This window comes from Bombina bombina, chromosome 5, assembly GCF_027579735.1.
Source record: "Bombina bombina isolate aBomBom1 chromosome 5, aBomBom1.pri, whole genome shotgun sequence".
Taxonomy (NCBI): Eukaryota; Metazoa; Chordata; class Amphibia; order Anura; family Bombinatoridae; genus Bombina; species Bombina bombina.
This window is the reverse complement of record NC_069503.1, coordinates 124,899,621-124,914,340: the sequence shown is the minus strand read 5'-3', so window position 1 is coordinate 124,914,340 and position 14,720 is coordinate 124,899,621. Positions and strand designations below refer to the sequence as shown.

General features: G+C 41.6%; 1 protein-coding gene across 5 annotated transcripts in view; it reads left to right on the top strand.

The window, feature by feature from the left end:
- LOC128660070 (uncharacterized) overlaps positions 1-7,336 on the top strand; it is a 124,996-nt gene extending 117,660 nt beyond the window's left edge. For all 5 annotated transcript variants that reach the window (XM_053713682.1, XM_053713680.1, XM_053713681.1 and 2 more), the window contains one exon: positions 5,672-7,336. The gene's annotated coding sequence lies outside the window, so the exon portion shown is untranslated. The remainder of the gene's footprint in view (positions 1-5,671) is intronic.
- The last annotated feature ends 7,384 nt before the right edge of the window (positions 7,337-14,720 follow it).

The window sequence follows — 14,720 nt, the reverse complement described above, 5'->3', positions numbered from 1 at the left end:
AAGCGCGATAGCTCTGGGGTTAGACGTAATACAGAGCGCGCAGATGTTTTAAGGCCCATGTCTGATACTGCGTCACAATATGCAGAAGCTGAGGAAGAGCTTCAGTCTGTGGGTGACATCTCTGACTCGGGGAAACCTGATTCAGATATGTCTACTTTTAAATTTAAGCTTGAGAACCTCCGGGTGTTGCTTGGAGAGGTTTTAGCTGCTCTGCATGACTGTGACACAATTGCAGTGCCAGAGAAATTGTGTAGACTGGATAAATACTACACGGTGCCGGTGTGTACTGACTTTTTTTCCAATACCTAAAAGGTTTACCGAAATTATTACTAAGGAGTGGGACAGACCCGGTGTGCCGTTTTCCCCCCCTCCTATTTTTAGAAAAATGTTTCCAATAGACGCCACCACACGGGACTTATGGCAGACGGTCCCTAAGGTGGAGGGAGCAGTTTCTACTTTAGCAAAGCGTACCACTATCCCTGTCGAGGACAGTTGTGCTTTTTCAGATCCAATGGATAAAAAATTAGGTTACCTTAAGAAAATGTTTATTCAACAAGGTTTTATCCTGCAGCCCCTTGCATGCATTGCTCCTGTCACTGCTGCTGCGGCGTTCTGGTTTGAGTCTCTGGAAGAGGCCTTTCAGACAGCTACTCCATTGACTGAAATACTTGACAAGCTTAGAACACTTAAGCTAGATAATTCTTTTGTTTCTGATGCCATTGTTCATTTGACTAAACTAACGACTAAGAATTCTGGATTCGCCATCCAGGCGCGTAGGGTGCTATGGCTTAAATCTTGGTCAACTGACGTGACTTCAAAGTCTAAATTACTTAACATTCCCTTCAAGGGGCAGACCCTATTCGGGCCTGGTTTGAAGGAAATTATTGCTGACATTACTGGAAGTAAGGGTCATACCCTTCCTCAGGACAGGGCTAAATCAAGGGCCAAACAGTCTAATTTTCGTGCCTTTCGAAACTTCAAGGCAGGTGCAGCATCAACTTCCTCTGCTACAAAATAAGAGGGAACTTTTGCGCAATCCAAGCCGGCCTGGAAATCTAACCAGGCCTGGAGCAAAGGCAAGCAGGCCAGAAAGCCTGCTGCTGCCTCTAAGACAGCATGAAGGAACGGCCCCCTATCCGGCAACGGATCTAGTAGGGGGCAGACTTTCTCTCTTCGCCCAGGCGTGGGCAAGAGATGTTCAGGATCCCTGGGCGTTGGAGATCATATCTCAGGGATATCTTCTGGACTTCAAAGCTTCCCCCCCACAAGGGAGATTTCACCTTTCGAGATTATCTGTAAACCAGATAAAGAAAGAGGCATTCTTACGCTGTGTGCAAGACCTCCTAATAATGGGAGTGATCCATCCAGTTCCACAGATGGAACAAGGACAGGGATTTTATTCAAATCTGTTTGTGGTTCCCAAAAAAGAGGGAACCTTCAGACCAATTTTGGATCTAAAGATCTTAAACAAATTCCTCAGAGTTCCATCGTTCAAAATGGAAACTATTCAGACAATCCTACCTATGATCCAGGAGGGTCAGTACATGACCACAGTGGATTTGAAGGATGCTTACCTTCACATACCGATTCACAAAGATCATCATCGGTTCCTAAGGTTTGCCTTTCTAGACAGGCATTACCAGTTATTGGCTCTTCCCTTCGGGTTAGCTACAGCCCCAAGAATTTTTTACAAAGGTTCTGGGGTCTCTTCTGGCGGTCCTAAGACCACGGGGCATAGCAGTGGCCCCTTATCTAGACGACATCCTGATACAGGCGTCAAACTTCCAAATTGCCAAATCTCATATGGACATAGTGTTGGCATTTCTGAGGTCGCATGGGTGGAAAGTGAACGAGGGAAAGAGTTCTCTATCACCCCTCACAAGGGTTTCCTTCCTAGGAACTCTGATAGATTCTGTAGAAATGAAAATTTACCTGACGGAGTCCAGGTTATCAAAGCTTCTAAATTCCGCGCCTACATCTCAGACCGCTGCAATTATGCATGCTCAGTCAGTGGAATGGGGGTTACACAAATTTGTCCCCTCTGCTAAATCTGGATCAAGAGACCAGAGATTCTCTTCTCTGGTGGCTATCTCGGGTCCATCTGTCCAAAGGTATGACCTTTCGCAGGCCAGATTGGACAATTGTAACAACAGATGCCAGCCTTCTAGGTTGGGGTGCAGTCTGGAATTCCCTGAAGGCTCAGGGAGGAGAAACTCCTCCCAATAAATATTCTGGAGTTAAGAGCAATATTCATTGCTCTTCTAGCTTGGCCTCAGTTAGCAACCCTGAGGTTCATCAGATTTCAGTCGGACAACATCACGACTGTGGCTTACATCAACCATCAAGGGGGGACCAGGAGCTCCCTAGCGATGTTAGAAGTCTCCAAGATAATTCGCTGGGCAGAGACTCACTCTTGCCATCTATCAGCGATCCATATCCCAGGTGTAGAGAACTGGGAAACGGATTTTCTAAGTCGTCAGACTTTTCATCCGGGGGAGTGGGAACTCCATCCGGAGGTGTTTGCTCAATTGGTTCATCGTTGGGGCACACCAGAATTGGATCTCATGGCGTCTCGCCAGAACGCCAAGCTTCCTTGTTACGGATCCAGGTCCAGGGACCCAGAAGCGACACTGATAGATGCTCTAGCAGCACCGTGGTTCTTCAACCTGGCTTATGTGTTTCAACCGTTTCCTCTGCTCCCTCGACTGATTGCCAAAATCAAACAGGAGAGAGCATCGGTGATTTTGATCGCGCCTGCGTGGCCACGCAGGACCTGGTATGCAGACCTGGTGGACATGTCATCCTTTCCACCTTGGCCTCTGCCTCTGAGACAAGACCTTCTACTACAAGGTCCTTTCAATCATCCAAATCTAATTTCTCTGAGACTGACTGCCTGGAGATTGAACGCTTGATTTTATCAAGGCGTGGCTTCTCCGAGTCAGTCATTGATACCTTAATACAGGCACGAAAGCCTGTAACCAGGAAAATCTACCATAAGATATGGCGCAAATATCTTCATTAGTGTGAATCCAAGAATTACTCATGGAGTAAGGTTAGGATTCCTAGGATATTGTCCTTTCTCCAAGAGGGTTTGGATAAAGGATTATCAGCTAGTTCTTTAAAGGGACAGATTTCTGCTCTGTCTATCCTTTTGCACAAGCGTCTGGCAGAGGTTCCAGACGTCCAGGCATTTTGTCAGGCTTTGGTTAGAATTAAGCCTGTGTTTAAACCGGTTGCTCCTCCATGGAGCTTAAACTTGGTTCTTAAGGTTCTTCAAGGAGTTCCGTTTGAACCCCTTCATACCATTGATATCAAACTTTTATCTTGGAAAGTTCTGTTTTTGATGGCTATTTCCTCGGCTCGTAGAGTCTCTGAGTTATCAGCTTTACAATGTGATTCTCCTTATCTGATTTTCCATACAGATAAAGTAGTTCTGCGTACAAAACCTGGGTTTTTACCTAAGGTAGTTTCCAACAAGAATATCAATCAAGAGATTGTTGTTCCATCATTGTGTCCTAATCCTTCTTCAAAGAAGGAACGTCTTTTACATAATTTGGACGTAGTCCGTGCTTTAAAGTTTTACTTACAAGCGACTAAAGATTTTCGTCAAACATCTTCCCTGTTTGTTGTTTACTCTGGACAGAGGAGAGGTCAAAAGGCTTCTCTTTCTTTTTGGCTTCGGAGCGTAATACGCTTAGCCTATGAGACTGCTGGACAGCAGCCCCCTGAAAGGATTACAGCTCATTCTACTAGAGCTGTGGCTTCCACTTGGGCCTTTAAAAATGAGGCTTCTGTTGAACAGATTTGCAAAGCGGCGACTTGGTCTTCGCTTCATACCTTTTCAAAATTTTACAAATTTGATACTTTTGCTTCTTCGGAGGCTATTTTTGGGAGAAAGGTTCTATAGGCAGTGGTCCCTTCCGTTTAAGTACCTGCCTTGTCCCTCCCTTCATCCGTGTACTTTAGCTTTGGTATTGGTATCCCACAAGTAATGGATGATCCGTGGACTGGATACACCTAACAAGAGAAAACATAATTTATTCTTACCTGATAAATTTATTTCTCTTGTGGTGTATCCAGTCCATGGCCCGCCCTGTCCTTTTAAGGCAGGTCTAAATTTTAAACTACAGTCACCACTGCACCCTATGGTTTCTCCTTTCTCGGCTAGTTTCGGTCGAATGACTGGATATGGCAGTTAGGGGAGGAGCTATATAGCAGCTCTGCTGTGGGTGATCCTCTTGCAACTTCCTGTTGGGAAGGAGAATATCCCACAAGTAATGGATGATCCGTGGACTGGATACACCACAAGAGAAATAAATTTATTAGGTAAGCATAAATTATGTTTTTTCTTCATTCTCTTGCTATCTTTATTTGAAAAAGAAGACATTTAAGCTTTTTTTGGTTTCAGTACTCTGGACAGCACTTTTTTATTGGTGGATGAATTTATCCACCAATCAGCAAGGACAACCCAGGTTGTTCACCAAAAATGGGCCGGCATCTAAACTTACATTCGTGCATTTCAAATAAAGATACCAAGAGAATGAAGAAAATTTGATAATAGGAGTAAATTAGAAAGTTGCTTAAAATTTCAATCTTAATCTGAATCACAAAAGAAAAAATTTGGGTACAGTGTCCCTTTAATATTTTTGTTTTTCTGCTATATGATGAGATGTTAGAGCTAAAATGCACGTCTGTGCAGTAAAAGCAGCTTTTACTGTGCATGTAACCTGCAGAGCATATGACCCTATGCAGTATGCACCGACATTCAGTGACTGACCTAATCAGCAGAGACACTAGATGCATTCGGTATGATGAGTTCCAGCTCATGGTGCAAGCGCAGTCTCTGGATGCAGGTGAACACAACCTACGCGCACTTGCATGGTTCTGACGTCAATGCACAGTGACCCCCGTCAGTAAAACAAAGATAGCTTTTACTGTGTATGTAAGTTGCAATGCATATGTCCGTATGCAGCATGCACCTGCATTCAGAGACTGACCTAAGAGATACTAGATGCATTCAGTATGATGAGTTCCAGCTCTTGGTGCAAGCGTAGTCTCTGGATGCAGGTACACAGTGACCTACGCGCACACATATGGTTCTCACATCAGTGCACACTGACCTACGTGCACACACATGGTTCTCACATCAGTGCACAGTGACCTACGTGCACACACATGCTTCTCACATCAGTGCACAGTGACCTACGTGCACACACATGCTTCTCACATCAGTACACAGTGACCTACGCGCACACATATGGTTCTCATATCAGTGCACACTGACCTACGTGCACACACATGGTTCTCACATCAGTGACCTACGTGCACACACATGGTTCTCACAGCAGTGCACAGTGACCTACGTGCACACACATGCTTCTCACATCAGTGCACAGTGACCTACGTGCACACACATGCTTCTCACATCAGTGCACAGTGACCTACATCAGTAAAACAGTGATAGCTACAAGACTGTTACATGATATATTAATGTGTTGCCATTTCACTCTAATCTCCTTGTCATTATAGAAAAAAACTGCACAATTCATTGTTTTTTCTTCTGTCATTGCTTCTAAACAAAAAGAAAATCTGTTTTAAATTCTTTCTCCAACAGCAAATACACCCAAACTTTACTCACAAGTGAGCTAACATCTCCTTTTATTTTTTCTAGGATACAGCTGATTCATCCCACCAGCCCTGATTATTGCATTATATCAGAGTGAGCTCGGCTAACTTATCTTGTGAATATTGTCACCCTCCCTGATGTACAACAAATATTTACTGCAGACCACCCACCTCAGTGACCCCAACCCATAATATAAATGGAGGTTGCAAAAAAGAAGGCTCTCGCCATGTTCACTATCATATGTTACCGTCTTGTGCTCACAGCCATTTAGGTCAGGATATAGTCTGGCACCAAAGTTACAATATGCCATTTTATCAGTTTTTTTATATATCTGATTGTTCTGTAAATATTATATTGCTAGTGAGCAAACAGTGCTCAGCAATACATGTAAGCTTTATTATTCTGCTTATCATGCCCATGGCAAGTCTACTGGATGGTTACATGCCGTATATCCGAGGCATATGTGGGTCATGTAAACCCAGTAATATACACACACCTAAGCACATTTACCTGCAGCACACACACATATAACTGTACATATACATACATTAACACACAAATGCATACCAAAAACACACACATACACCCAGTCATATACACACATTAACACACAAATACATACCAAAAACACACATTTACCTGCAGCACAATCACGTTCACATTTTTACATATATACACACATAAATACATATATATATATATATATATATATATATATATATATATATATATATATATATATACACACACACACATAAGTACACATATATATAAATAAATAAATAAATACACACACATATATATATATATATATATATATATACACACACATAAGTACACATATATATAAATAAATACACACACACACACACACACACATATATATATATATATATATATATATATATATATATATATATATATGTACACATATATATATACACACATAAATACATATATATATAAATAAATAAATACACACACATATATATATATACACACATACACACACACATACATAAGTACACATATTTATATACACACATAAATACATATATATATATATATAAATAAAAATAAATAAATACACACACACACACAGACACACACACACACACATATATATATATATATATATACATACATACACACACATAAGTACACATATATACACATAAATACACAGACTTGCCAAAAAACCCCACATATGTTCAAACACAAACGTGCACATATAGATACACACTCACAGAAACATGTACACCCATATTGATACACGAACAGTGACACAAATACACTTACATTAGCTAAACCTGTCAGTTGCAGGGCTGGCACTGCAATGTAGATAAATGACAATTATGACTATTTTTATATTTAGATACTCGTTTTTTTTATTCTAGATTTAGTTGTCTATATTACTATTATTCAATATCGGTCTATTTGTTATTATTTGTCTCTGTCTTTTTTAACTGTGTTTTTTATGAGATACCAAAATCAAAATATGCCTGAACAGGCTGATGCAAAACCGTAAGCCGACTTAACGCGTTAAACGTTTTATTAGAGTGAAAACAAAGAGCGCTCACAGTCTCAGGGTTATATCGCTCTGACACACAGCTCCAGTATCTACGGTATCGTCACAGATATTCTTATATTATTGTAGGAGCACATTTACTGTATAACGAATTAGTCAAATAAAACATTTTTTGCATGAAATATCCACTAGTCATCTTTGTGTTCATCTCTGCATTAAAAAAACTAATTACGGAAAAACCTTGTTAAACGCTCACAAAACAATAAAAAATAAAGGTATCGGATTCTCGCAGACCTCACGAAAGCAGAAGCTGCGCAGCCGAAGCCACAGATTATTCATTCAATATTGCCGATGATTAATGAACTATTAATATCTGTTCATGATGTCTGCAGTAAACAATTTCAGATCATTTTGGGTCATTTTTTTAATCAACATTTTTAAACATCCAAACATTTAATTGTAATCAGATAGGATCATATTTAATTTATGAAAACGTTTTTAACTCTTTATTAAACAGTGGGTATATTAAGACGTGAACAGAGTTTGCACAATGGGTTTTACATACTAAGTCAAAGGGACGTAAAATACATGTTTCTTTCAGGATTCAGATAGAAACAAATGGCTTTGTTTTCTTGTTATCCTTTGTTGAAAAGCAGGGATGTAAGCTCAGGGGTGTGCACGTGTCTTCAGCCCAATATGGCAGCAGTTTTGCAACAATGCTATACATTAGCAAGAGCTTTAAATGGCAACACTATTTGCTATCAAGTAGTTCTTCAGACATGTGCACACTACCTATCTAGATATCTCTTCTACAAAGATAAGAAGTAAATTGGAAAAAAAATGGATTTCATGTCCCTTTAAAGATGTGCTCCTGTGCAACCCCATAACTACAGCTGGTTAGCCAGTCACAAGCAGACTTACATGCATATGCTGGCCATATCATCTGCAGCAGAATGGGTTTTTTCCAACCCTTTTGAAGGCATTAAACATATAATAAAGTAAGAGAATGTATTGAAGAATAAAATACTTTAAAATGTAGCAAATAATAACTGATAGAATTTTTAGAATAATATTTTGTATTTTTTTTTAACATAAAGAGAAAGTGTCTGTTCATTGTAATAAAAAACACAACTGTGTAAGCTGTGATCTGTTTTAGTCTCTGATGTCTCAAACACCATCATAATCTGGGCAGTGGTTGGTTCATGCAAAAACCATGGCCAAATACTGTAAAGGGACAGAGATTTTTACCACAATTAGGTATTTTAGATTTGTATGAACTGTAAAGTGAATAAAAGTATGCCGGGGGGGGGGGGGGGGGGGTGCGTGCCGTGCCCAAGCAGCGATCCAGAGTGGTCACACTTTACCAGAGCTCCAGTCGGAGACTCAATAATCCGCCAATTATCTGAGACATCTCACAGCAAAACCCAAACCATCTGCCTTCTGAATAACTGTACTTCTTACATATTAAAGTTTTCCTTCTTAATACAGGGAGAGTCCAAAGCAGCATTCCTTACTTGTGGGAAATACTGAACCTGGCCACCAGGGGGAGGCAAAGACACCCCAGCCAAAGGCTTAAATACCTCTCCCACTTCCCTCATCCCCAGTCATTCTTTGCCTTTCGTCACAGGAAGTTGGCAGAGAAGTGCCAGAAGATTTTGGAGTAGTTCCTTAGGAAGGGTATCTGCTCTTTGATATAGGACTGGAGTTTGAAGTAGTCCTGCCAGCCACTCAGTGAGAGCATTGTTAGAGTCTGGAGATGCAGGGAGTGTCTTTCTGCGAATCCATCCAGACTCAGATTAACAGCTCCTAAGCAATCAGCGTTGACGAGTTTCGCTGCCTGCTTTTCTTTACTCAAGTCCATGTCAGAAGCGATGCTGCAGTCTGTCACACTTGAAGGGCCATGTTTCTGTTCCAGTTCATAGATTCCGGTAAGTTCATTTCATTTTTTACACATAAATGTTAACGCTAGAAGACAGGGTCACAGTGGGACTCCTTTATCTTTATGGAATCAAGGGTTAATATCTCCTGAGGGCGATTGTTGAACAGTTGGGTGTTAATCATATTAGTTTATGTGATTTATGCTGCTTATATGTGTGAGATATTTTGGGCTTGTGGGTTGATATGGAACGTACAGGTTGATCCTTTACTTTGAGAGCTGCGCAGTCTTATTAGGTTTGGCGCACTTTTCCTTTAGCAGGGGCGGTCCTGCATTGCGCACTGTGTGACCGGGAGTGGTCACGGTTTCCATTTCCTATTTCTGACTGAGTGACTACGGAGAGGAGCGTGTTTTCTCTACACTGTCTGGGTCATAGGAGGTGGTGAGTGCTCCAGCCATTGGGGATTTAGGTGCCGGTTGTTTATTCTTGATTATATAAAAGTTACCTAGTTATGGAGGATTCTGATGTTTTAGAGCAATGTTTTCCAACCGTGGTCCTCAAGTACCCCCAACAGTCCTGGTTTTCATTATAGCTGAACTAGAGCACAGGTGAAATAATCATCTGATGGATGAGAGCAGGTTATTAACCATGGTGTTACTAATCAGCTGATTACTTCATCTGTGCACTGGTTCAGCTATAATGAAAACCAGGCCTGTTGGGGGTACTTGATGACCGCGGTTGGGAAACACTGTTTTAGAGGATGAGTCCTCTACGACAGAATTCGATACCTGTGTATATTGTGAGGAGGCCTGGGTAATCTAGCCCTCTCAATTATGTTCCATATGCCACAACAGTGTATTTGCATCATCCAAATTTGAGAAGTTAGATGCCACTGAGCCTTCCGCCTCTGAGGACTCTTAGTCCTGTGAGGTGTGTCCTCTGCAGTCATCTGATCCTACACATGCAGCTTCCCCTTGTACCTCTAATCCTCCTCCTAGAGGGGGCCTTTTTCCACCAGACGTTACTGCGCAGTTCCGTATGGCAATGTCTGCGTCCTTAGTCGTTTTGCCTCGTACGGCTATGCGCAAATGAAGGGTTAATCCATGCACTCCTGCCCAGGGAGTCTGCTGCTTCTAGTCCTCCGGCAGAGAAGGATTTTGCCTTTAGATTTAAGGTAGCCCGCTTGCGCTTCCTTCTAAGAGAGGTTTTGTCGATATTAGAGATGCCTAGTACTGATCTGCCAGTCGTATCTCAGAGCCCTGAATCAGAGGGAGAATTTGATTAAGGCAGGGAGGGATAGAGATCCTTTTCCCTTAAGTCTTTATTTTGTTTTTTATTAAGATTCCCAGTTCCGGGCTCTTTAGGGGGGTTGGGTTGTTGCCCATCCCTATTTAGCTAACTCTTTTTGTACGCTTGCCTATCATTTTTACTATTCCATTTGGGGATAGTTTAATCTTAGAGCTCTGGATTCTTAGAGGAAACTCCTTTCACGAGGATATTCCTCACGTGGGATATTTGTATATGTTGACTTGGTGACTTTCTATTGAAGCATCTCTGTCTCGATTCGAGGGGAGGTTCCCTCAATATTTTCCAGAAACAATTAAGTCTTTGGAGCTTATAATTCTTTTATCGTTGACTTCACAGTTTTCTAGCCCCAAAACTAGGACTTCCAGTTTTCTGTCCAGGCCTGATTCTCTCTGACAGATATGGCTTTGGAATCTAATTTTTACTTCTGTGCAAGGAAAAGATTTGTTTTGATTCCGCCATTCTGCAGTTTTCCGTTTGGAAGAGAGAGAATCTAAGAGACAATTTTTCTTTGTTTTATTCTTGCCTTGCGGTTAAAGCCCAGCATCCAAGTCCTCCGCTAAGCCAGAGCAATCCAAGTGTTTATCGTTTTGGAAGATGACTCAGTCCTGGAATAACTCCATACAGAGCAGAGGCCCGCCGAACCTAGGTTGGCAGAAGAAACCAGTCCCGTGTCCTATCTTGGATCGCGTTAGGGACAGTTTTATCGCTTTTTCAGTCGCTTGTTTTCAGGATTGTTCAGGACCTGTGGGTTTTGGAGGTCATAGCTAGGCTTAGATTCTCAGTCTCCCAGGACTCTTTCCTTCTATTGTCACTGTCTTCCAGAAAGAGAGAGGGAAACCTCTTCAGGTGGGTGCCAGTTTTGTTCTCCTTTGGAGTCATTGTCACCGGTGACTATTGCTGAGTGAGGTTTGAGATTTTATTCAAACCGTTTTGTTTGTGGTCCCTCAGAGGGGGGTGGGCAAACCCATCCTATTTGGGCCCTAATGTATTAAGCAAGCTTATCTTGTCTCCTCTTTCCGGAAGGAGACTATATGGTCCACTCTTCCCTTGGTACGGAAAGAGTAGTGCAGGACCACTGTTGAGGAAGGACTTCATAATTTTCATGCCTCGGGGAACTTTCCGGTTCCTAAGGTGGTTTCTAAACAGACTCGCTTCTGCTTGAGAAACTTTTAGGAGTCCAGGGATTCTTTGGTATTGCCAGACTCCAGATCTAGCGGTAGCTTCTCTTGTCTAGAAGATTCTGGTTCGAATCGCCTGCGTCTTGTCTGATAGAGACCGCTAAGGTTTTGCATCTGTCTTCCCCGTTCTTCAGGGATGGTAGATAGAATACTTGGTAATAAGGAATACCAATCGCAATACTGAATTTTAAACAAACGTTCCCATACTAGTGATTACTAAATAGTATTTATTTTACAAAAGGGGATGGTGCTTGTACTGAGGATTGATTCTAAGCAAATCAGTAAGAGACTGAAAAAGACTACAAATGTAGCACTTGTAACGTTTGATCAGGTAGGTTAATATAGAGGACCAAGGAAGAGAAAGAAAATTAAAACTTAACTTTTACCGGGAATACCAGAGGCCTATGGAAAAATCAATGCAGACTACATACATCCCTCACTATATTTAGGGAAGCCTTTTGTTGATATAGGCAAGTTATCTATTTTTGATCATTTAAAGGTACAGAGAAATATTTTTTGGCACCTCTCATTGATATTGGAGTACTGCCACAATACAAACTAGTTATTTTTGTCTCCACACTTATATTGGTAATCAAAGATATAGGCTATTGGCATTTACGCAATTTAATAACTAACAGGTATAGGTTCCTGGTATTTCTATTGATGATATCTATGTAGACAATTCTATAGAAAACGAGCCCTCACATCCAAGTTTTATAATGCGGTAACTAACTGGTATAGGTCTCTGGTAACCCCAGAGAGAAAATCTGTGCAGACTACAGACACCCATATATTGCAATAATTAACTGATATAGACCACAGATATCCCTCACTATATATAGCGGAACCACTTGTTGATATATGCAAGTTATCCAGGTGATTATAGACCTTTCATACTATTATCAGTAATTTAAAGGCACAGGAAAATATATTTTTTTGGTTTCTCTCTTTGAGTTTAGAATATTGCCACCATACAAATAAATTATTTCTGTCTTTATACCAATATTGGTAAATCCAAAGGTATCAATTCCTGGTATCTCCAGAACAATATAAGCACTCACAATCCAGGAAAATTATGTTACAGGTCTCTGAGTTACCAGGAAATTATTATTAGGCACATTGTGACCCAGGTGCCTATACCGAAGTGTATTTTTCCACAAGAGTCTGTATACCCTCTGATTACTAAATGAATACCTAATTGACTTTGGGATGTATCACAGACAGAAATCCTAGGCCCCCTCATATCTTTCCACTCTGTTTCACCCAATTAACTCAGCACCTTGTTATTAAGTAAGGCATATGCAAATTGTAATTGTGTGTATGACCCCACCCTTTTAAAGTTTATGAAGTAAAAGTTAAGTTTTAATTTTCTTTCTCTTCCTTGGTCCTCTATATTAACCTACCTGATCAAACGTTACGAGTGCTACATTTGTACTTTTTTTCAGTCTCTTACTGATTTGCCTAGAATGGTAGAATACTTGACCAGAGTTTTCTGATGTAGGGCTCCAGGGTTTTTTCCTGGATGCTATTTGTGTCTTCATAGACTTGAGAATTTTTTTATCGGACTTGTGAAGTTCTAAGTAGCTTTACCAGGTCGTGCTCTCCAGACCTCCTTCAGGCATCGCTAGCTCGGTGGTGGTGGTATGGGTTTGTCATGTGGTCCTTCTCGGACTTCGCTTCCTTTGTCAGGACCCATCTCAGCCGAGGATCGGTGTATGCTGAGGCAGGGGTGAGGCATTGTGTTCGAATCTGGACTTTCCTGGACTACTGGTTGAGGGTATCGCTCTCTAGGTTTTTTGTCCAGATCCACTTGTCCTGAGGGTGATCTTTTTGAACGCCAGGATGTTGAGGTCATGCCAGGAGGGCATGGGGTCTCTGGACTTGGGAGGTTCCCTCCCGGTTACTTCACAGATTTTCAAGCAATTCCTTTGTTCTGAAGTTTGGTCCCAGTTTTAGGTTATACTATGTTTTTCTCTCTTCTTTTTGCTGCCATTTCACTCCTTCCTCGAGTGGTGGCTCTAATCTAGCAGGAGCAGGCGTTAGGGATTCTGATTGCTCCGTTGCGACCGCAAAGATCGTGGTTCCCTGTTTAGTGGGAATGTCATCTTCCCTTCCATGAGGGGTTGCCTTGTCACAGGGATTGGTTGATTCAGTGCCACTTTGCTTCATCGGCCCTTAAGATTTTGAGGCAAACTTCTTAGAGATTGACGCTTAGTCTTAGCCAGAAGAGGGTTTCTGAGAGGTTATGGTCCTCTCACTCTAGCGCGTATTTGGTTCCACGTCAGGAGGACCCCCTTCTTCTGTGAAGAGCGTATTTCGTCCTAGTACTCTATCAAGTCTGCCAGGCTTATCCTTCTTCCAGGATGATCTGCTGAAGGGCTTTTCGCTGGTTCATTGTTCTGACAGTTTGGCCCTGTCTGTTTCAGTCTGGAGGCTCGCTGAGCTTCCAGATGTACAGCTTCTGTTTCTTTTTGTTAGGGTTCTGTCTACGATCAGGCCGGGACAATCGGATGCTCCTCCATAGAGCTTAGATCTTGTTCTCCCGGGTGCATTGGGCTAATTTGAACCTATGCATTAACATCAGGTTGTTGCCCTGTAGGATTCTTTTAACATCTTGTGACCCTCCTTATCTGGTGTTTCATGATAATAGGGCTGTTCTATGAACCTAGTTAGACTTGCCTCCTTAGGGTCCTGTCAAATTCCATCAAGAAATTGTGGTACTTTTCTTATGTCCTATTCCTTCTTCCTTGAGGGAAAGTTTTCTACATAGGATGGATTCGTACCTTGAAGTTCTTCTTCAGGCTAATTAGGCATAGACAGATTCTTTTCTCTGTTTTTTTTCTATCTGGGAATCGTAAGGGTCAGATGGCTCTTTGACTTCCTTATCTTTTAGTTGAGGAGTATCTTCCGCTTGGCAAAAGAGTCAGTGGGACATGAGGCTCCTCAGAGGATTACGGCTCATTCTACGAGAGCAGTGTCATCCTTTGGGTCCTTTAAAATAAGGTCTTTATGGATCAGATTATTAGGGGGCTCTTACATTCTTTTTCCTAAATTTTAACCATTTTTTTTTTTTGCTTCTGTAGAAGCAACCTTCGGGAGATAGGGTTTTTGCAGGCTGTGGTGCCCTCAGATGGGATCAGTCTCTCCTTTTTTACCCCTCCTGTTAGCATTCAGTGTCCTCTAGAGCTTGGGTATAATTTCCC